Source organism: Lolium rigidum, chromosome 3, assembly GCF_022539505.1.
Source record: "Lolium rigidum isolate FL_2022 chromosome 3, APGP_CSIRO_Lrig_0.1, whole genome shotgun sequence".
NCBI lineage: Eukaryota > Viridiplantae > Streptophyta > Magnoliopsida > Poales > Poaceae > Lolium > Lolium rigidum.
In genome coordinates, this window is record NC_061510.1 from 319,975,993 (window position 1) to 319,998,900 (window position 22,908).

General features: G+C 42.8%; 1 long non-coding RNA gene across 6 annotated transcripts; it reads left to right on the top strand.

Moving 5' to 3' along the window:
- Window positions 1-11,923: 11,923 nt before the first annotated feature.
- LOC124703791 lies at window positions 11,924-22,656 on the top strand. 6 transcript variants are annotated; one of them, XR_007003296.1, is made up of 10 exons: window positions 11,924-12,006; window positions 12,149-12,350; window positions 13,569-13,845; window positions 14,640-14,881; window positions 15,669-18,552; window positions 18,948-19,144; window positions 19,262-19,713; window positions 20,152-20,197; window positions 21,195-21,771; window positions 22,264-22,656. It is a non-coding gene; the product is annotated as an uncharacterized LOC124703791 (long non-coding RNA). The 6 variants fall into 6 exon arrangements; XR_007003295.1 differs by having other exon boundaries at window positions 19,262-20,197; XR_007003292.1 differs by having other exon boundaries at window positions 20,152-21,771.
- The last annotated feature ends 252 nt before the right edge of the window (window positions 22,657-22,908 follow it).

Consider the following 22,908-nt stretch of genomic DNA (forward strand, 5'->3'; position numbering starts at 1 on the left):
GTTCCACATAATAGAGTTGCTCTATAAACGACATGAGGAATGGTCACACACAATAGAGTTTCTCTAGAAACGATGCCAGGAAGGGGCACATGAGATCACGCCAAAAAAACCCTCTAAAACCCTATATTTATTTTTTTGGACTCGAGTCCTATTATGGGTATATGTAGTTGATGTAAACTGGAAACTTGCGTACACTTAGTGGCGTCTCCTTCACAAACAAGACTATCTTGAGGAAGTTTTTGGACTTGTAGTGGAAAACTCATGCTTCGAAACAACCTCGTTTTTAAGAACTTGACATATATTTGAGTTTGTCTTTTTTCTATGCTATATTATATCAATAAAAAGGAAAGTCACATAAAATCACCGATTTTGTGTAAAAAACTAGCCTATTTTTGTTATGGGTGCGCGTAGGACATTGGGACACATGAAATCATGTCAAACATTGTCGGAAGCCCTAGCTTTGTTGTGGGAACTCATAATATGGTATATAATGTTTTTGTACATAGTAAAATGGATACATAACTTCTAAATGGCACCTCTTTTAAAACATGACTATCCCAATTTCCTGGACTTATTGGAGAAAACTCGAACTTGAAGCAACCCGAACCAACATTTCTAAGAATTTTGCCTCTTATTAAGTTTGTATTTCTTTACCCTATTCTACCACTAAAATACGAAATTTACATAAAGTAACAACTTTGGGGTGAAGGCCACATGTTTCCCTTTCCATGGACATGTATTAAGGAGATGGCACAGTAAATCATGGAAAAACCCTTGAAAACCTTTTTTTTTTTGCATGGAGTTGATTTAAAAAGAAAAACCCTAGTATGCGTACATAAGGTTGATTTAAATAGAAAGACACAATACAAAACTTTGTATTGTGTATGAATTTTAATATGGGTGCTACCATCGGGGTATGCTGGGTGCATCAGCCTAGATCATCTCTCTCTAGTTGTATGTAAAGTCCTTCGACTCCATGGCCCTCCACCTATTTTCATTCTTGACAACGTTACTATCGGTGTTGTCTCTCAAAACCGCCTCCCGACCCTGGTCGCCCTCCTCACATTGGTGATCACGGACGATGATGAGGAGCATGTGGCACAACATGGTGGCATCGATTTGATATTAGGCGACTGCCAACATCAAGGAAGGTGGCCATCATGTTCTTCGTGGTCATAAACCTCGTTCTCGATCCTGGTGCATGCATACTAGAGCATCTCCACCGGTATCATTGTTTCTTTGTTAATTACTTTTACTTCAATCACATACTGCAACATGGTGGTGACCTCCACCCAACCAACATATATATGATAGGTCTACACACGGTACATACATAAAAGCATACATTCATCAATAATTAAGCTAGCTAGCCATGAAAAGAATGTCAACACTCTTTGCATTTTTATGTGGGCACGGTTGGCCATGTATACATTCTTCCCCCCCCTCGGACATGCATGCATGTTCTTCGTCATTGCATGCGTACAAGGATCGAAAACTTAGCGTGCTTACCAACTTGCACATCCATGCTTCCTCCCTCTCCCCCTCATTTTCTCTTCTCTCTCATGCTATCTTCTCCCACCATATGGCCAAAACCATGGCCCCCCTCGGCGACCACCCTCACCACCACTACAACATCACAGGAGCCAACACGAGAAGGTGACAACGAGAATAGTCCGAGGTGTCTGTGTGTGTGTTGGGGGGGAGAGGGTGCGCTAGCACTAGAGATAAAGATGGTGGCATCAGAGTTTACAGTGACGGTTATGGTGGTGGATTGAAGGAGGAGGACTGGGAAGTATGGGGCGGTGAGGCACCGCTTAAGCGTGCAAGCCTCGAGCAGGGCTGGCTCTGGATTTTCAGAGGCCCCAGGGCGAACTCAATGAATGGGCCCAACGTTTATACCAAAGAAAATAAGCCAATTTCATAAATTAATGGACAAAATAATTGTTCATCTACCTTTCTAGGATTCTAATGGTCGCTACAATTTTCAGTATACTCTTGGGCATCGGAAGTCTCATCATGTTGTTGTTGTTGTTCGGCATTATTGATATCTAATTTCTCACAATTCCTGTCACGCCTTAATGCAATTTACTGATAGCCCTTTTTTGAAGATTCAATTAACTTATTTTCCCGTTTCGTCATGTTTCTTTCCTCACATTCTTATAAATGTTTTTTGGGCAACATAAAAAAGAAGAAGAGATCACACCTGAACGTTGCAGTTATTTATTCATTTATCCCAAACCGAACTATCCCATCATCGAAAACCAGGTGATGTACTATCTGAATACTGAATCAATGCTAAAGAAGCAGCTGCAAGTGTAGTCTGTAGAAATTAATTAAAATTATTGAGATTGAGAAAGGGGCAACTGCCGTGGAAAAGAATACGAATCAATAACCAGATTGGTAAAATAAAAAAGTACGACATGCAGAGCCCGGGCTAATAGAAACTAATCTGAAAATTGCTCGTAGAATATTGCTCGCTATGTAGCTAGTTTCCTTGTCGTCGCTCCATCATGCATGCCTCCGTGCATCGATGGGTTCGTATGAGAACGAAGAGGTACCTAGAGAACAATCTAATATTTTCCTTTGTTTTAGGGAAACGAGTATGTGCAGATTCAGGTCAGCTTTTCGTTGGATAGATGTTGGGCATGTGCTGTTTTTTCTACCCTGCACTACCTATGTACTATTTTTTTTTGTTGAGCCGATGCACTACCTATGTACTAGTATTGCATTACTCGTTATGGGCTCCAAGTTTGGATGGGCCCCGGGCAGTCGCACCTGCTGCCCTGGGCTAGAGCCGGCCCTCGAGCAGAGAGGACGGTGGATGTGGTAGAGGAACAGAAGTGGTTGTGGTGGTGCGACACCTTCTTCTCCCTCCTCTCCCAGTAATGACGGTGGTGCTCATATCCTCCTATTATTCTTCTCACTCCGTTCAGAGAGCTACCGGACAAAACCAACGGTTGGAATTTTACCGGAGATAGAATGGGTGACCATAATCTAGCAACAACAGATGAAGTCGCGGTTTGTAGATATCTAGGCATTCTTTCGTTGAGCTCTCCAAGAATTGAAGAGGAGGGTTCTTAATATCACGTACATATGTGCCAGTGGCGGAGGCGGGGGCCAACAGGGCCTGCCCCTGACTCTCTTCTACCTCGAGGAGAGTATCTAGTGGTATCAAGTGAGAGAATGATTGGACTCCTCCTCGGAGAGAGGGGGACTGGGGAGGGATATTTATAGGGAGAGAGGGTGAGGAAACCCCTTCTACACAGCTCAGTGGTGATGTGAAAGGACATGCATGCTTGTATGGCCACAACAGGCGCATGCCTTGGCCGTCCACGGGTCTTCCACCCCCATGCTCGTGTTAGTGCCGTCTACGACACTTAACAATGTGATGAAGGAATGCCATTGATCGAGCACATGAGCTTCAAGGCGAGTGGGGTTGACGTCACGAGTTCCACATAATAGAGTTGCTCTATAAACGACATGAGGAATGGTCACACACAATAGAGTTTCTCTAGAAACGATGCCAGGAAGGGGCACATGAGATCACGCCAAAAAAAAACCCTCTAAAACCCTATATTTATTTTTTTGGACTCGAGTCCTATTATGGGTATATGTAGTTGATGTAAACTGGAAACTTGCGTACACTTAGTGGCGTCTCCTTCACAAACAAGACTATCTTGAGGAAGTTTTTGGACTTGTAGTGGAAAACTCATGCTTCGAAACAACCTCGTTTTTAAGAACTTGACATATATTTGAGTTTGTCTTTTTTCTATGCTATATTATATCAATAAAAAAGGAAAGTCACATAAAATCACCGATTTTTGTGTAAAAAACTAGCCTATTTTTGTTATGGGTGCGCGTAGGACATTGGGACACATGAAATCATGTCAAACATTGTCGGAAGCCCTAGCTTTGTTGTGGGAACTCATAATATGGTATATAATGTTTTTGTACATAGTAAAATGGATACATAACTTCTAAATGGCACCTCTTTTAAAACATGACTATCCCAATTTCCTGGACTTATTGGAGAAAACTCGAACTTCGAAGCAACCGAACCAACATTTCTAAGAATTTTGCCTCTTATTAAGTTTGTATTTCTTTACCCTATTCTACCACTAAAATACGAAATTTACATAAAGTAACAACTTTGGGGTGAAGGCCACATGTTTCCCTTTCCATGGACATGTATTAAGGAGATGGCACAGTAAATCATGGAAAAACCCTTGAAAACCTTTTTTTTTTTGCATGGAGTTGATTTAAAAAGAAAAACCCTAGTATGCGTACATAAGGTTGATTTAAATAGAAAGACACAATACAAAACTTTGTATTGTGTATGAATTTTAATATGGGTGCTACCATCGGGGTATGCTGGGTGCATCAGCCTAGATCATCTCTCTCTAGTTGTATGTAAAGTCCTTCGACTCCATGGCCCTCCACCTATTTTCATTCTTGACAACGTTACTATCGGTGTTGTCTCTCAAAAACCGCCTCCCGACCCTGGTCGCCCTCCTCACATTGGTGATCACGGACGATGATGAGGAGCATGTGGCACAACATGGTGGCATCGATTTGATATTAGGCGACTGCCAACATCAAGGAAGGTGGCCATCATGTTCTTCGTGGTCATAAACCTCGTTCTCGATCCTGGTGCATGCATACTAGAGCATCTCCACCGGTATCATTGTTTCTTTGTTAATTACTTTTACTTCAATCACATACTGCAACATGGTGGTGACCTCCACCCAACCAACATATATATGATAGGTCTACACACGGTACATACATAAAAGCATACATTCATCAATAATTAAGCTAGCTAGCCATGAAAAGAATGTCAACACTCTTTGCATTTTTATGTGGGCACGGTTGGCCATGTATACATTCTTCCCCCCCCCCCCCTCGGACATGCATGCATGTTCTTCGTCATTGCATGCGTACAAGGATCGAAAACTTAGCGTGCTTACCAACTTGCACATCCATGCTTCCTCCCTCTCCCCCTCATTTTCTCTTCTCTCTCATGCTATCTTCTCCCACCATATGGCCAAAACCATGGCCCCCCTCGGCGACCACCCTCACCACCACTACAACATCACAGGAGCCAACACAGAGAAGGTGACAACGAGAATAGTCCGAGGTGTCTGTGTGTGTGTTGGGGGGGGGGGGGAGAGGGTGCGCTAGCACTAGAGATAAAGATGGTGGCATCAGAGTTTACAGTGACGGTTATGGTGGTGGATTGAAGGAGGAGGACCGGGAAGTATGGGGCGGTGAGGCACCGCTTAAGCGTGCAAGCCTCGAGCAGGGCTGGCTCTGGATTTTCGGAGGCCCCGTGGCGAACTCAATGAATGGGCCCAACGTTTATACCAAAGAAAATAAGCCAATTTCATAAATTAATGGACAAAATAATTGTTCATCTACCTTTCTAGGATTCTAATGGTCGCTACAATTTTCAGTATACTCTTGGGCATCGGAAGTCTCATCATGTTGTTGTTGTTGTTCGGCATTATTGATATCTAATTTCTCACAATTCCTGTCACGCCTTAATGCAATTTACTGATAGCCCTTTTTTTGAAGATTCAATTAACTTATTTTCCCGTTTCGTCATGTTTCTTTCCTCACATTCTTATAAATGTTTTTTGGGCAACATAAAAAAGAAGAAGAGATCACACCTGAACGTTGCAGTTATTTATTCATTTATCCCAAACCGAACTATCCCATCATCGAAAACCAGGTGATGTACTATCTGAATACTGAATCAATGCTAAAGAAGCAGCTGCAAGTGTAGTCTGTAGAAATTAATTAAAATTATTGAGATTGAGAAAGGGGCAACTGCCGTGGAAAAAGAATACGAATCAATAACCAGATTGGTAAAATAAAAAAGTACGACATGCAGAGCCCGGGCTAATAGAAACTAATCTGAAAATTGCCTGTAGAATATTGCTCTGCTATGTAGCTAGTTTCCTTGTCGTCGCTCCATCATGCATGCCTCCGTGCCTGATGGGTTCGTATGAGAACGAAGAGGTACCTAGAGAACAATCTAATATTTTCCTTTGTTTTAGGGAAACGAGTATGTGCAGATTCAGGTCAGCTTTTCGTTGGATAGATGTTGGGCATGTGCTGTTTTTTTCTACCCTGCACTACCTATGTACTATTTTTTTTTGTTGAGCCGATGCACTACCTATGTACTAGTATTGCATTACTCGTTATGGGCTCCAAGTTTGGATGGGCCCCGGGCAGTCGCACCTGCTGCCCTGGGCTAGAGCCGGCCCTCGAGCAGAGAGGACGGTGGATGTGGTAGAGGAACAGAAGTGGTTGTGGTGGTGCGACACCTTCTTCTCCCTCCTCTCCCAGTAATGACGGTGGTGCTCATATCCTCCTATTATTCTTCTCACTCCGTTCAGAGCTACCGGACAAAACCAACGGTTGGAATTTTACCGGAGATAGAATGGGTGACCATAATCTAGCAACAACGGATGAAGTCGCGGTTTGTAGATATCTAGGCATTCTTTCGTTGAGCTCTCCAAGAATTGAAGAGGAGGGTTCTTAATATCACGTACATATGTGCCCAGTGGCGGAGGCGGGGGCCAACAGGGCCTGCCCCTGACTCTCTTCTACCTCGAGGAGAGTATCTAGTGGTATCAAGTGAGAGAATGATTGGACTCCTCCTCGGAGAGAGGGGGACTGGGGAGGGATATTTATAGGGAGAGAGGGTGAGGAAACCCCTTCTACACAGCTCAGTGGTGATGTGAAAGGACATGCATGCTTGTATGGCCACAACAGCGCATGCCTTGGCCGTCCACGGGTCTTCCACCCCCATGCTCGTGTTAGTGCCGTCTACGACACTTAACAATGTGATGAAGGAATGCCATTGATCGAGCACATGAGCTTCAAGGCGAGTGGGGTTGACGTCACGAGTTCCACATAATAGAGTTGCTCTATAAACGACATGAGGAATGGTCACACACAATAGAGTTTCTCTAGAAACGATGCCGGGAAGGGGCACATGAGATCACGCCAAAAAAAAACCCTCTAAAACCCTATATTTATTTTTTTGGACTCGAGTCCTATTATGGGTATATGTAGTTGATGTAAACTGGAAACTTGCGTACACTTAGTGGCGTCTCCTTCACAAACAAGACTATCTTGAGGAAGTTTTTGGACTTGTAGTGGAAAACTCATGCTTCGAAACAACCTCGTTTTTAAGAACTTGACATATATTTGAGTTTGTCTTTTTTCTATGCTATATTATATCAATAAAAAAGGAAAGTCACATAAAATCACCGATTTTTGTGTAAAAAACTAGCCTATTTTTGTTATGGGTGCGCGTAGGACATTGGGACACATGAAATCATGTCAAACATTGTCGGAAGCCCTAGCTTTGTTGTGGGAACTCATAATATGGTATATAATGTTTTTGTACATAGTAAAATGGATACATAACTTCTAAATGGCACCTCTTTTAAAACATGACTATCCCAATTTCCTGGACTTATTGGAGAAAACTCGAACTTCGAAGCAACCGAACCAACATTTCTAAGAATTTTGCCTCTTATTAAGTTTGTATTTCTTTACCCTATTCTACCACTAAAATACGAAATTTACATAAAGTAACAACTTTGGGGTGAAGGCCACATGTTTCCCTTTCCATGGACATGTATTAAGGAGATGGCACGAGAAATCATGGAAAAACCCTTGAAAACCTTTTTTTTTTTGCATGGAGTTGATTTAAAAAGAAAAACCCTAGTATGCGTACATAAGGTTGATTTAAATAGAAAGACACAATACAAAACTTTGTATTGTGTATGAATTTTAATATGGGTGCTACCATCGGGGTATGTCGGGTGCATCAGCCTAGATCATCTCTCTCTAGTTGTATGTAAAGTCCTTCGACTCCATGGCCCTCCACCTATTTTCATTCTTGACAACGTTACTATCGGTGTTGTCTCTCAAAAACCGCCTCCCGACCCTGGTCGCCCTCCTCACATTGGTGATCACGGACGATGATGAGGAGCATGTGGCACAACATGGTGGCATCGATTTGATATTAGGCGACTGCCAACATCAAGGAAGGTGGCCATCATGTTCTTCGTGGTCATAAACCTCGTTCTCGATCCTGGTGCATGCATACTAGAGCATCTCCACCGGTATCATTGTTTCTTTGTTAATTACTTTTACTTCAATCACATACTGCAACATGGTGGTGACCTCCACCCAACCAACATATATATGATAGGTCTACACACGGTACATACATAAAAGCATACATTCATCAATAATTAAGCTAGCTAGCCATGAAAAGAATGTCAACACTCTTTGCATTTTTATGTGGGCACGGTTGGCCATGTATACATTCTTCCCCCCCCTCGGACATGCATGCATGTTCTTCGTCATTGCATGCGTACAAGGATCGAAAACTTAGCGTGCTTACCAACTTGCACATCCATGCTTCCTCCCTCTCCCCTCATTTTCTCTTCTCTCTCATGCTATCTTCTCCCACCATATGGCCAAAACCATGGCCCCCCTCGGCGACCACCCTCACCACCACTACAACATCACAGGAGCCAACACAGAGAAGGTGACAACGAGAATAGTCCGAGGTGTCTGTGTGTGTGTTGGGGGGGGGGGGAGAGGGTGCGCTAGCACTAGAGATAAAGATGGTGGCATCAGAGTTTACAGTGACGGTTATGGTGGTGGATTGAAGGAGGAGGACTGGGAAGTATGGGGCGGTGAGGCACCGCTTAAGCGTGCAAGCCTCGAGCAGGGCTGGCTCTGGATTTTCGGAGGCCCTGTGGCGAACTCAATGAATGGGCCCAACGTTTATACCAAAGAAAATAAGCCAATTTCATAAATTAATGGACAAAATAATTGTTCATCTACCTTTCTAGGATTCTAATGGTCGCTACAATTTTCAGTATACTCTTGGGCATCGGAAGTCTCATCATGTTGTTGTTGTTGTTCGGCATTATTGATATCTAATTTCTCACAATTCCTGTCACGCCTTAATGCAATTTACTCGATAGCCCTTTTTTTGAAGATTCAATTAACTTATTTTCCCGTTTCGTCATGTTTCTTTCCTCACATTCTTATAAATGTTTTTTGGGCAACATAAAAAAGAAGAAGAGATCACACCTGAACGTTGCAGTTATTTATTCATTTATCCCAAACCGAACTATCCCATCATCGAAAACCAGGTGATGTACTATCTGAATACTGAATCAATGCTAAAGAAGCAGCTGCAAGTGTAGTCTGTAGAAATTAATTAAAATTATTGAGATTGAGAAAGGGGCAACTGCCGTGGAAAAAGAATACGAATCAATAACCAGATTGGTAAAATAAAAAAGTACGACATGCAGAGCCCGGGCTAATAGAAACTAATCTGAAAATTGCCTGTAGAATATTGCTCTGCTATGTAGCTAGTTTCCTTGTCGTCGCTCCATCATGCATGCCTCCGTGCCTGATGGGTTCGTATGAGAACGAAGAGGTACCTAGAGAACAATCTAATATTTTCCTTTGTTTTAGGGAAACGAGTATGTGCAGATTCAGGTCAGCTTTTCGTTGGATAGATGTTGGGCATGTGCTGTTTTTTTCTACCCTGCACTACCTATGTACTATTTTTTTTTGTTGAGCCGATGCACTACCTATGTACTAGTATTGCATTACTCGTTATGGGCTCCAAGTTTGGATGGGCCCCGGGCAGTCGCACCTGCTGCCCTGGGCTAGAGCCGGCCCTCGAGCAGAGAGGACGGTGGATGTGGTAGAGGAACAGAAGTGGTTGTGGTGGTGCGACACCTTCTTCTCCCTCCTCTCCCGAGTAATGACGGTGGTGCTCATATCCTCCTATTATTCTTCTCACTCCGTTCGGAGAGCTACCGGACAAAACCAACGGTTGGAATTTTACCGGAGATAGAATGGGTGACCATAATCTAGCAACAACAGATGAAGTCGCGGTTTGTAGATATCTAGGCATTCTTTCGTTGAGCTCTCCAAGAATTGAAGAGGAGGGTTCTTAATATCACGTACATATGTGCCAGTGGCGGAGGCGGGGGCCAACAGGGCCTGCCCTCGACTCTCTTCTACCTCGAGGAGAGTATCTAGTGGTATCAAGTGAGAGAATGATTGGACTCCTCCTCGGAGAGAGGGGACTGGGGAGGGATATTTATAGGGAGAGAGGGTGAGGAAACCCCTTCTACACAGCTCAGTGGTGATGTGAAAGGACATGCATGCTTGTATGGCCACAACAGGCGCATGCCTTGGCCGTCCACGGGTCTTCCACCCCCATGCTCGTGTTAGTGCCGTCTACGACACTTAACAATGTGATGAAGGAATGCCATTGATCGAGCACATGAGCTTCAAGGCGAGTGGGGTTCGAGCCTCGAGGCCAGCAAAGACGGTGCCGACACACACAATCTAGACAGGGCGAGGCAGTTGTCGGCTTGGAGGAGCGTGCTTCTGCTCCAAACCCCCATCGTCCACCTGGAGTAGGAGTAGTTGACGTACAACGGCTGCAACCAGCATGGCAATTGTTGCAGCGGTGGTCGTGCACCATGTCTTTAGATTTATCTCTCATGTAGCTCGTGAATATAGGGAGAGTTGCAGCAAGTTGCAAAAGAAAAGAAAAGTTAGCAATGCTAAACTAGCAACTTGGCCATGTCACGTAGATCTAACATTTTTTAAATGAGACACCTTTGCATGTTTTGATCAATTACCGTAATTAAGTTTTTTTTGCAACAATTATGGTAGGGACATAAGTGAGCAAACATAATTACGCGTGGAAATAAACTCGATGCCCCCCTTTTTTCCCGGTCCAGTTCGTGTATGGAAATGCCCTCGGAAATTTTGGAATCGAACAAATGACGGAACGGAAATTATGGACAAACATTATGCAGACTTGTTTGTCAATCAAATCACACAAAACCCGCCTTGTGGATGCGGAGTCGCCGATCTGAGCCATCCAACAAGACGCCCGACACCCACCGCCTGCGCCGCCGCTCACCTATGCGGGCGATGCCCCTCGCCGCTGCTCGCCGGCGCTGCTCCGTCTCCCACCCCCCGCTGACTCCGCATCCACGCCCCTCCAATCGCTAACCCAACCTGCTCGTGCGCCGCGCCTCACCGGACGGCTCCCAAGCCATGGGGGCCGGTCGCTCCTGGACTTCCATGGCCACCGGCCGATCCCGCCATGGGGGGCTTCTACCGGTCGACGGACGCCGGCCACCAGGACGCGACCCGCAGAGGGGATCAGCAGACGCAGGCAAGGAGATGACGCCCGCCTTGTGCCTGCCGCCGCCTTCCTCGCATCCTCCTCCGCGCGAGGAAAATCGGTCGCAGCAGCGCCTGTGGTATGTCTCCTCCGACGTGCACGCCGCCGGTGAGAGCTCTAATCTTCCTACACAGAATCGATCTTGCAGGACTTTTACATGGATGGTTACAATCCATTGTGTGCAAGAGGAAGAATGTGTAGCAGATGTGATTTTATTTCTCTAGGCGAACCTAGCTGCAACCTTTTCACAACTCACACGAGCTCACACAATTTCAGATTGCCTAGAATGGAATGTTTTCTTCGGTGGTTACATTTACTTTCTTCAGATTGGTGTTTGTAGATTCATGAGGTGTCAGTTATGGATTTACTGCAGTAGCTTTCTTCAGATTGGTTTGAGAATTATCCATTTGCTAGCAAGTTGCCTTCTACATCTTATATCTTGATGTGTTGTTTCCTGTCTAGTTTCATATCCTGTGTATGTACTACTGAAAGTCTGATGTGGTCTAACTTAGTATACCTCGATTATTCAGGCACCCACTGAAACTTTGCGCTTTAGTCGTCGGTAATGACGTGTGACTGCGGCTGGCGGGAGGGGATCACCGTGGCGCGCTGGGATAGCGGCGGGAAGGCACCTAGGACGAGCTGCTTGTCACCTGCCCTGGCCGCTGCTGCTGACAATCTAGCCCGAGCTGCTGCCAGCGCCTTTCGGCCACCGGCCACGTCCCCGAGCTGTTGCGTGCCTGTCGGTGAGTTCTCTCTTCTCCGCTTTATGTATTTTTGCTTACATTTCGTTCCTTTTTCCTGTAGAATGTGTAGAGAAAATTATATACTTCCATGAACTGAAATTTTGTTCCACTCAGTAAAAAACTTGTTTTTTTTCATGGGTAGAAGAGAAGATGTGTGCTTTCGCCGGTGGGAGACAATGACAGTGGAGGAGCTTCGCAGCTCAACAGTGGGCTGCGACCATGATTGCACTCTTGCCATTGCCAACACCATGCTGTAAGCACCCTTGCCTCGACCTAGCTGCAGGACGACCAAAGGCTGCTCCTGCTGCTCCCTATCTTCGTCGAGGTTGTTTTGCCACAGGGAGGTATAAATCCCTCTTAGATCCATCTAGTGTTGTTCTCTGTGTGATCTGTACCTTAACTCTTGTCTGAATCATCTAGTGGACTAGTGGATCAATCAAACTTTCAGAGGGCACATTCAGAGATCTTGTTAGTGACATGCATATAATATTTTCGCAAAGCACCTATTGGATCAGAGCAGTGATTTGGAGTAGTTCATCATATACTGATGCTGCATTCACGGGTTCGGTTTATTGATTCACCAGAAAATAGTACTCCCTCCGTTCCTTTCTATAGTGCCTATTGTATTTTGGCACGGAAATTAGCGCAAGCCATTTTTTGACACAAAACCCCCTAGCTATCTTAGAGACAAAATAGGAAACTGAAATCAGATCTCAGAAAATAATCCTGTTTCCATAACAGATCGCGTCATGTACTCCCTCTCTCCCGCTATTTTTTCCATAATCAGATTGGTTTCCACATTTTCTGGACGGGAACAGATTGGTTTCCAGATTTTCTGGACGGGAACAGATTCATTTCCAGATTTTCTAGACGGGAACATATCGGTGGAAGGGGTTCTTTGCAAAAAAACATAGCTTTACTCTTATATTCTGAAACAAAAACGAAAAAACAATAGGCATTATAGAAAGGAACGGAGGGAGTATGTAATTGCAGTTACACTAGTAGTGAAATTGGCGTATGAATGTACGCGTGTAGTTTGGTTTGCCGTCTGATGCTTGTGCAAGAAGTAAGTAAGGTTTTAAGTTCCTTTGGCTGTAGTGGGTCTAGATGGGTCACAATAACCCCATTATGTGGGCCAAAGATTAAAATACTCACATTTTGTGTGTGATTGATTCAACAACATGTCTATGCTGCTTGCAGATGTATCACTGTGGTATTCTTATATGCATCCTAAACTGAGTATGAACTTTGTCTGTTATTCATCTTTTGTACAATTTTCTGCTGTATGTATTCATTTGAGGTAACCAAATCGCATGGTAAAAACTTGGAAGCTATTGGTATGCGCTTGCATGCTTAGATCATCAGATAAGCACTTATGATTTGTGTGCATAAACCTCTTCCCAGTGTGGTCATTTTGTCTGAGCCACCTTTTGAACATAATACATGATGTATCTCTGAAAGAATGTATAAAAATATTCCTTTGTTTTTTTTTTTGCTTCTGTATAATCCTACTATACATTGCAGATTTGCTAATGAAATCGTGCACCACTCCCTTTTGACAGCAAAAAATGATTATAAGCTGTCATGTTTCGAGTGAATAAGCAAGACATCAGGAGGATAGGCGGAGCTCGATGGCTAGTGGTGACCACAACTGCTCTCTTGCCAGCGCTGCTGCCACAGCATGTGCGATCCTTCTCGGGCCTCCCCACTGCCAGGGCCAAGAACTGAGAGGCGTGCAAATACTCCCTGCCCTAACCTAGCCGACGGCACATTGCTGCTGTTACATCTGATAATGATGATGCATGTCACCATCAAGGTGGTTTTGCCATTTCTAGTGAGGTAGATCTTTCATCTCTATGTCTGTCTCTGGTGCCGCTTTGTGTGTATTATGCTAGTTAGTTCTTATCTGAATTTTAAGATCCATTCAAATGTTCATAACTTTGTTCAAAAAAAAGTTCATAACTTCTGTTGGTGAGATGCATCTGTCTTCTTGCAAAGCATGTAATGGACCAAATCTTGGTTTGGAGTCTGATTGATCATAGCGAAGATCAATTTAACCCTTCGTTGCTTAACATGCAAGAATTGGCTGACGCAAAGTTCTGTTATATTGTTGTGCTGTTGTTATCTGATGGTGTTATCACAAGCGTGATTTTGTGGGAGACCGCTTAATTGGCTGGTATGCATGTCAATGGTCTTTGGTTTGTAGTTTGTCTCCTGGAATGTTTAGAGGACATGTGGGATTTTTATTTAATGAAGACATCTGGTAGCTATCATGTATTATGCCGGTGGTGTTGAAGACACCATTTATGCCCTTTTGTACGTGTGCTGTCTTGTGCTAACCATTCTTGATGATGACTTTGCATGCCACTCTTACACATGAGGTCGTAGTTGTTCATGTTCTGTTCAAAGTGTAGCTCTGTTCCTGATATTGGCTTAAAGTTAATTATTTGCTTACGCTAGAATTCTCCCAAAACTTAGTCCTAGTAAAAAATCATGTCTTGTTCATTTTTCATTAGTTGCAGTGGGTGAATTTTTTATATATAACATGATGGCTCTAAAGTTATTTCTTGTTCCTATTTTGGTAATGGCATGATTCTGCATATGTATAATTGATCATGCTTGTGCCCGTGCAGAAAAGGTGATCAAGGCTGGCCTCCCTGTGCTCCTGCTAGTGCACACATGTTTGGGGGTTGTTGTTGTTATTTTCCCTATCCGTGTCCCCGATCTGCTGCTGCGGGTACGGCTTCTCGGCCTCAGATGCGGCCCTAGATTCCTGCACTAGTCGTCGCAAGCATCGACCAGCGGTGGGCTAGCATTCCGGGTGGATGACACCTCTTGGTGCACTGAGATTGGCATCGACTACAATCCGTCCTAGGTGAGCTCCAACTCTTATCCTCTGCCCTGACCTATGGCATCATTCCATGTTGTTCTAAGTTTAGAATTTGTTCCTGTTGTATGGCGTGATGACTTTGATTGCATTAGATCGCAAATCTACAGGAAAACTTGAGATTCTGTTAATTTAGTCACTCCTGAACTGCTATATACCTGAATGCTATTTGTAATGTGTTGTTCATTATCATTATTGCCATGGACATGCCTAGCAGGGGCATTCTAGGATAGTTGACTTTTAGTAGAAATATACTGATCTGCTACATACCAATTAGTACGTTACTAAGAACCTTAGGTTGGATGATAAGCGAAGTAAAGATAGCATCAGTGACGAAGACGAGAGGAACTTGTGACCTTATAATGTTGTGGGACTTTGGGCCTTTATGAGATGTACTAAAATTTTCGCATTTCAAGATTTAAGGTTCTTCAATTGCCTGCATGCCTTACCTTTTAAAACATAAGTAGTATACTTAGATTTTTTATATTGATATTCTTCTTATTAATGTTATCATTGATAATAATACCGGTTCCTTTCACCCATTAAATGATATAAGCTTGTCTATTTGTTTGACCCATGTTCTCCTGTAAAGTGCGTGAATACTTACCTCTTCAGGATATTTTGGATTGACACAGTGTTTCCTCTAGAAACAATCTGTGTTTTATATCTAAATGTAGTGGCCCTGTTAATATTACTTTTTGTCTACTGCAACATTCCAAATTACAGAATTATTTTTTAGCAGCAAGCATATGATAGTTTTATAATTTTGTGACAGATCTGGAAGGGACATCTTCAAGATCATGTGCATCCCGAGCCTTCGTCTTCTGGCTAAGGAGACTAGTCACTAGCTGATTTGACACCAGATTCTGTTGTACCCACTAAACTTCCTCGGGTCCCTAAATATGTGAATTCTTCTCAAGGACCTGTTAGTAATACATCATCAACATCCTAGCATGGTGCTGCGAACTCAGCTATGAGTGTTCCATATATGCTTCTCGTTGCCAAGCTCTTCGATGGGATCTCTTAGCTCGGACAAATCAAGTTTCAACCTAGATGCTAAGGTTCGGTATGTGATGCATATTATACTTGTCCATGCTTTTTTTCTTTTGTTTCCTATTGCTCACCTGTGTCAAGTGCACTAACAATTGCTATTTCTAGACCAGGAATTCAAGTTGAACCCAAATGATAAGGGTTTCACTCCATTGACTTCTTCTGTCAGGCCATGTCGCCTTCTAGCAGCTGATGCAACTTACTATTATCCTAATAACATGCAAACTACTCATGGACCTTGGCATGGCCACATGGGGGTGTTTCTAATATTTTAAACACATTTTCCTTATTTACTTACTATTTACATGAAATGGGTGCAATACTGAATTCAAATATATATGTCTGAATTATGACCTATTTTTTGAGTTTATTTTTCAAAAGAATTGGGAAGAGTGGCAGTGGTACCAGGTTGTTGATTTGGTACTGAGGTTTAGTTACCTGCTAGTCAAGATGTCGGTGTTGTAATAATCCTTATTGAACATCCTTTTTAAATGATGTGGCCCTTCACTAATTTCCAAGGTTCCTAAAGCTGATACACCATGCTTTCCTATTGATGGCAATTACTTGTTGGATTTTTTGTGGTCTCGATTCTCGAACAATCCATGAGATGCATGTTGTATTGTATTGGTTTCTGAAGCTTCTAGGGCTGTTGGGTTTTTTTAATGTATACGGGCAAATGCATACTTTTGCAATTTGTCTTGTCATGCCGATCCAATCAGCTTCCAGATTCTTAGATTTGGGTAATGATATTCACTCTGAATTTGCAGCTCTTTTTTGGTATTCAATAATTTTTGTAGGGTCTGAATTTTGAGCATGTATTAGTTTAAGAATTTCTGGGGGGAATTGAAAGCTCAGGAAATAATATGGTCCTATTTTTAACTTTCTTCCAGTACATGTGCTTCTGGGACCTTCTCTTTTCGAGTTCACTGTTATTACATTGAATTGTTGTGTTGTCTTCTCTTTTCCTTCTCTAATTGCCAACCATCTTGGTTAGGTTTCTTCTAGTGGCCTGTAATTTGAGCTTATTGGTAGTTTGAGCTTCTAGATAATTTGAAGTTATGGTGATTGCTTTCTAGAATGTAAAAGTTTTTTTTTCCTTTCTTCTTCTAATGTAGCCAAAATCTCCAAAAGCTTTGTTTCCTGTTACTCTTGCCTTTCTGCATCAGTTTTGTTGTCGGGTTACAACACTAGATATTTTTTTGCTAATGAAATCCTCTCTTTTTCATCAAAACTAAGTGCTTATATTAGCTTATTATGTATCCTGTAAACATCATTTTTGATGCCGTGGAGTTTTCTAAGCTAAGAAGGTTCATCCCTTCCTTGCAGATTGATTAGGAAGCTAAGCCTCACATCTCATCGATAACGTAGTGGTTGAAGCATCTTTGAGCACTCTTATATTGTGTTTAATAAGCTACCCCTTACAAATATTCAGTACTCGCCCAGTACTCAAATATCAACGCAATTTTCCTGTTTAACCGTGGTTTTCTGCCTAACATGTTTTTATCCTTATGGCTGGATGAAATAAACACACACCGGTGCAATTATTTGATTCTGGTTTCTTGTGCTATCTGATTATTTGCCATAGTATAGACGGTACAAATTCAGAAGCAAAGGTTCTTCCTATCTTGATAACAAAGGAGGAGTACATTGCCCAAAACTTTCTGGATCCATTATGAAAGTTGAAGGACCACTTTGTGCCTGTAAGCCTGCAAAAATATGCAGATGGAGTTGTGCGACCGCAGGGCAGCCTAGATGGAGTGCCCCTGGAGGACTTTTGCACCTGCGGGGTGGGGTTGTGGTGGCTGCAGCTGCAGGGCTAGTGCGCCGACTTGTAGATCCTTACGCTATAGTGGAAGCACTTGTAGATTCGCACATGGGTACCACGACAACATATCTGGGTGATGGTCTCATCACCAAAAAGAGGGCAAAGTCACTAAAGGGAGGATCTAGCGCTTGAGGTGGACGAGGACATGCTGCTGCGGAGGGACATGATGGTGAGTCGATGTGCTAAGTGATTGATATCGATGGGGAAAGCAGATGGGGAGGAGGCTTGTAGGAGAAGGAGAATATATGTGCAGGGGTTAGGTTTCGGGGCGAGTCTTCATTGAATGACCATGGCGTGAGAGCCGACCATCTCCACCATATGGCACATCACCCAACACTCCTACAGAACATTGAGGCCGCGGTCCACTCCGTCAAGCTATTCTGTACTAGTCGGGGGCAGCGATCGAGACTAAATTAAATACGTGTGCAGACGTGTGCTAGGAAGCTGCATGGCTTTCTTTATAAAAATAGCATTCAACACAAAATACATCTGGGTACCACCGATCTTGGCGCATTTGGACGGTCCAGGAAACGGGACCATCTGTGCTAGGGATCACTTGTGCTTTTCCGCTGGTTATAGAGATATGATGTTGGTTATATTTTAGAGTCTCCTTTTATATATCTATAATGCTGTTGTTTGAAATCTTCTTGAACATTGCAAGTACTTGATACTGATTCCACTTCTTGTAGGTGAACATATCATCGCAAGCCTAGGAGCATGCATGTACTTTGTCGAGAACTTCCCATGTTCTCATCACTTCCATTTCGGTGAACTCTCGAATAAGGTAAATTCTTGGTTTCTTTTTCTTTTTCGTCTACTTGCTCTTTGCGGGCATGTACAATGCAAGTTGCGTAGAGAGGTGCTTAGGGAGTTAGCAAAATCAACCGGTTTTTGCTTATGCAATGGTGCTTATTTACACTAGGCTGATGCCTAACTAGGCACCTCTCCTATACAAATAAGCATCTGTGCTTAACAAAATGCTTGGTTTATTTTTGTAAGCACGTCCTTGCATCGTACATGCCCTGATAGAAAGTCCATCAAGCCATGGTTGTTCTGTGCTCTGGACAACCTATAACATACTGGTTGGTTTAGTGTTGGTAATATGGATAGGATTTGGTTTTGCATTTTTAGCATGATTCAAGCGATGTCACAAAAGTGAAATGATTTGTGTTGACTCAGGGTACAAGAAGTTGAACAAGGACTACCCCACAGGTGGTTGTCATCCAGCTGGGCAGTGTCGGTCTCCCCGAGCTCCTTCTGGTGGTTGCCTGCATGGGCTGTTGCTGGTGACTACTGTCTCGCTACCATGCAATGACGGAAAGTTCACCGTGGTGCAACTGCGGCAGAGGCGGTTTCTTCATCGAGGCCGTGATTTAGTTGAGTTTTTGGTTCTCCTTTTCTTTAGATCAAATGAATTGAGTGTAAGGCAGCTGACGTTCTCATGCAAATCTTCAGTCACTGTTCTTGACATACGTCGTCGTTTGGGTATGCAGGCATGTAGCTGATGCGCAATATCACTGATGGAGCGGCCTCCAAGCCAGCGGTCCTCCCAGAAGCGCGCCGTTAGCCCATTGCCAATGGTCATCATGGTAGAGGCAAATAAGATTGCACGTTCTTACACGGGAGAATTGGAGCTCCAGGTTGCTCCAGGCACCTGTGTCAGTGTGGCTCAGCCAGTGCAGTGCCAGACCTTCACAGCCTAGACTATGCACTCCAAGGCCACCTGGAGCAATTTCCCTGCATACACGCCTCCAATTGACATGGTGGTTTCCTCCCTTTGCATCTGCCCTGCCTTCCCAGAAGAACCCTCCTTCGATTTTTTTTGAATTGTTTGATGCTCTTCTTTGGCGGTGCGAGGACCAGCAGCTGATGCACAGGGATGTCATTGAGCACGGACTTGATGAGTACGAGGCAGCCAGGCTTATTCATCAGACGAGCCTTACAGGTTGGTAGCTTTCCTCGCATCTTCTCGGCCACTGGCTGTAGCTGGGCAGTGGTCAGCCTCCTAAGTGGGAGAGGGATGCCCAGGTAGACGATGGGAAACTCGACGATTGGGGAGCCAAGGTCCACCAAAACCTTCATGGCATCCATGTCGCTGTAGTTCATCAGTGTAGTTGTGCTTTTCGTTTAATTGACATGCATCCCTAATGCTTGGCCAAACAATTGCAGTATCTTCTTCACCGTCATGATGTTGTTGCACTATTTCAACTTATTTATATCATTGCTAGATCAATTAGGTATTGTTGTTGCTTATCCATGTTGTTTGTTTTGATTAAATGACTTATTGTCTCAAGTATCTCGTGAATAGTTTGGCTCCTTTAAGGGGTATGTTTCTTGACTTTGTCGAATGGATGAACCTACTAATTACTTTGGCAAATGGCAGCTACAAGAAAGCAATAATGATGACAACTGTTGAAGCAATCTTGCCGGTATGTTTATATTTCCCATCTCATAATTATTTTTGTACTCCGTATATTTTTGTGCTTGAAAACCGAAGTTACCTATCTTCTTGTGGGTGTAGTACTACCGAAGGATACTTATCTTCCGTGCTGGTGTTCTTCGGATAAGATGAAACAAGTCTTTATTTGTTTGGTGATTAATGTGGATACATGTATTGTCCTTTTTGCAGAAATATTTCATGGTTCCTATGATGTCACGCCTAGCTCTTTCTGGTTTTGTTTTTCTGCAATTCTTATATATGTAATAATATACTTATGAGATTACTTGCAAAGGTTAAATTATCCCATGGCTTGGTAGAGGAATAAAATCCCGTGTTTATTTTCCTGATTTTGTTCTCCTGTTTGGTAGTGGTAAATAGACAGTTGGTGATTAAAAAGTAGTTGTGGTTACATTTTATATAAAATAGGTTCATATCACTGGAATATATGCATGTAATGTAAACATTGCTGCTGATTGGCATGTTGCTTTGTCGGTTGTCCATTTTTCATCCAACTTGGAACTTGCATACAGTATGTAGGTAATGTTGTCTGTTACATGGATGTTTTATTCATCACTTGTTAACCTGAACCTGCATACAATAGTTAGGTACAATAAGGTTCATTAATCAACACCACAATGTATAAATACATATATAGATGAGTGAATACTATCAGTAGTAGATGATAGGTGCGTTCAGGTTGCAGATTCAGCTGGTGTTGTTGGTGGCATGTGCTTTCTGGTACATGTAGTGTCCTATTGTTATTTGATTCATGCTAGTCCTAGTGAAGCTCTTCTTTTTCAACTTCTTGGCATTTTTCTTTGTGCTAAATTTATAGTTTCTCAGATTCAAATTGTTATTGTGTTATTTTGTTTAACAGTTCCTTTTTGTTCTGCGAGTTTATATTTGTTTTTGAAACAATTACTCTTTGAACTTTATGTGATTAATTGCCATGCATCCTGATTCAGATAGCCTATGGAATCTCCCAGGTTTCCTCCGTGGTTCCTGATGGTGTCAACGATTGTGACTGGTTTCAACCATGGCCTCTCGTAATACAGTCGTAGGCCATAGTTGGAAGTTGAAGGAGCACTTTGTGCATTTTAGCCTGCAAATATGCAGTTCTAAAGAGTGAACCTCAATTTCATGTTCTCTCTCCAGAGTGATATTATTGCAGCCCACAGAAGATGTTTTTATTGAAGTTTTTTTTGTTCACAGCTTTGCGGAGATCTTTCATTCCGCTCTACAAACACTTGCGTTCTAATTATTGACATCTCATAGTAGAAACTATCTGATGCAGATATTAAACTTGGTTGTAATTTCTCGTCGATTAATTTTATTTCTGTTTATCCCAGGAAATTGTAAGAGGAATATTTTAACCTCGTCTAGACTGATATTCTGCAGAATCCTGATTGAGTTCTGGTTAACATCTATGCTTGGCAGCAATCTCAATTAGATAAATAATCAGAACTTGAGATGGTACATACTACTTTGGCAGGCCACTAACAAAAGAGAGTTGCAAGACATGTACTCAAGAGAACTGGGAAATTCATAATATCTGGCATTTAGGTAAGTTTCCAGTTCCGCTCTCCTCTTTGTACTTTGTTATAATATTGTGCGTTTATGTAAGTTTCTAGTTCCTCTCTGATATTGCGTGTGTGATGAACAGGATTTCATTAGCACACTAGAGAATCAAAAGGAATAAAGATTCTCCTGTCATTTAATATTTTTTTACTTACATTTCTAAGAAGACCACTCAAATTTCTTGAGCAGTGGCGAGTGGTAATTTGTTTCCTAAGACGGCATTCAGTCTAACTTACGGCTTAGACCCACCTGTTAATCTTCATCCTTTGGTGCTTATGTCGGTGCGTAGTGTTGTCACAGTTGCTAAGAGATGATGGACATTTTATTTGAGTATGTTCTAAGTAATCCTAATGCTGACCAAGTTTTGCTGGTCTTGTCATTTGTTAAACATTTTCTGTGTATCCTTGTTTGTGTGTTGAGCAATATTTTCCCATGCCAGTCTTGGAGCTAAACCTTTCTTGGTTTATGGTGGTGCAGGTGATAGATGTACAGGCAGCATGTTGCCGTGGCCCTTGCTCTTGAAGGAAGGAGTGGAGCTGGAGATTCGGCCGGCCGGACGTGCTTCCTTTGTCAATTTCATTGACTGATCCAGTGGCATGTTCACTGCCTGTTAGGTAGTAATGAGTAGGTGGAGTATTGTTTGGGCAGAAGCATCTACGTGGATGGAATGTCCTTTATTTATAATACTATGCAATATAATGTTGGTACCAGAAATTTCTTCGGCTGATCATATTCAACCTGATGGAAGAGTGAGAGATCCATATGGGTTCTTTTTATGCCAAAACTGATAGAATTAACATTTCACATTGATGAGAGATGCATGTAGTGCTTGTTTTCTTTCTGTCTTCCCGGCTGTATTACTGTATAAACGACACCGTTTTGATTGTGTGGAACATACATATACTTGCCCAGAAATAGATACAATTCCGTGTGCAAGTAGACACCTGATTTGTTGTGTATGAATCCTTGGCTCCAACATCTATCTTCACTGTGTTGGTTAACTAAAAGCAAGCAAGGTCAAGCACGGGCTGATTTCTAGGAACCCAACCGAATGATTCATGTATATATATCTAGCAAAGAAAAAGAGGTATGAGCCGATTGCTGTTCCGTAAAAGGGGTATA